Source organism: Penaeus monodon, chromosome 32 (assembly GCF_015228065.2).
Source record: "Penaeus monodon isolate SGIC_2016 chromosome 32, NSTDA_Pmon_1, whole genome shotgun sequence".
NCBI classification, from domain to species: domain Eukaryota; kingdom Metazoa; phylum Arthropoda; class Malacostraca; order Decapoda; family Penaeidae; genus Penaeus; species Penaeus monodon.
In genome coordinates this window covers 34,872,944-34,874,282 of record NC_051417.1, presented here as the reverse complement: position 1 = coordinate 34,874,282, position 1,339 = coordinate 34,872,944, and the positions used below count along the sequence as shown (strand labels likewise).

Below are 1,339 nucleotides of genomic sequence, written 5' to 3'. Positions count from 1 at the left end.
TTTGTTCAACAGACTTCATGCCGAGTGAATTGGGGTCTCGTATCCGCCTGTGTTTCAGCAGCGATGGGCGTGCGGGCGTCGTAGGGCTTAAACCTGGCAGTGGGACGTCGTGTAAACGTATCTCTCTATTGCCGTTCTTGCACATCCAGCGCTAATGAACGGGGCGGGCGTGTTGGACTCTGCCTTGAGCGCGTGCGTCGTGGGTGGCGGGCGGGTCCTAGGCTGTTTCTGTTTCTCTTATTTTGTGGATTGTGATATGTTTTTTTTCCCTCTCTCTCTTTTTGTCTTGTTTCGTCTTCTTGTTTTGTTTTTTCTTTCGTCTTGTTTTTATTTTCATTTTTTCTTCTTTGTTTTCTTATCCCTCCTTTTTTAATGTTGGTGATTTTTTCTTTTCTTCTTGATTTTCTTTCTTTCTTTCTTTTTTTACTTTTGTTTTTTTCTTTATTTTTTTCCCTTTTTTACTTCTGTTTTTTTTTTCTTTTTTTTCTTATACTGAGAGTCTAATCTAGCGGAGCCGAATCGTCTCTCCGCCCATGGATATGATGGAAGCCAGCGCATTCCAGGAATAGGCAATCATTATCGGAAAATAATAAAAAGGTCTGATACACACAGCCACATTTTCTTTGGCCTTTTCCACACTTCTTTTTTTATCCGACCGTAACCTTTGACGAATAAAATACTTTAGGATGATTTGTACTTTTTTTTCCATACCGTTTATGTGAACGAAATTCTCTCGTCGGCCGATTTGGATGAAATAATATGCTCGGCGTTGGCACTCGGCGACACAAAGCGCTTGTTATTTGAAGTCTGTCTTTGGTACAGAATTTCACGGTCTTATCATTCAATATTTTTTTTCTATCTTCCTCTATCGAGATAATGATTTAATTTCAGTCTTCCATCCTTTCGCCTTTTTTTTCTCTCCGTTTCGTTTTATTATTTTTGTCTCGTAGATTATCATTCACTATTCGTATTAAACTGCATTTCAATGCATTTGCCGAGTCTGACCTGGTCCTCTATTTCTCTATTTTAGCTAAAGGTTTAAATGTAACCAACCATTATAACGCTCACCTTTAATACATAGATTATGCCCTTATGTAACATATACGAAATACAAATCCACTCTGTAATGTATCCGAGGAGAAGAAATAGTCACACTTATTTCCTGTATTTCACTTTATGTAGATAAGAAAGATACGTAATGATACATAATGTCCAAGTGTTCTTTAAAGATTGTATCGTTATTGTAAGAGATTTCCTGATATAGTATAAAGTGGCGACTGTTTTCCGTAGAGTTGTGATCCATCGTGTTTTAGGATGTTTGTAGTACAACTTTAATGCG

General features: G+C 37.6%; 1 protein-coding gene across 1 annotated transcript in view; it reads right to left on the bottom strand.

Moving 5' to 3' along the window:
* LOC119593648 (A disintegrin and metalloproteinase with thrombospondin motifs adt-1-like) overlaps window positions 1-1,339 on the bottom strand; it is an 88,803-nt gene that overhangs the window by 707 nt on the left and 86,757 nt on the right. The gene's annotated exons all lie outside the window — the stretch shown is intronic.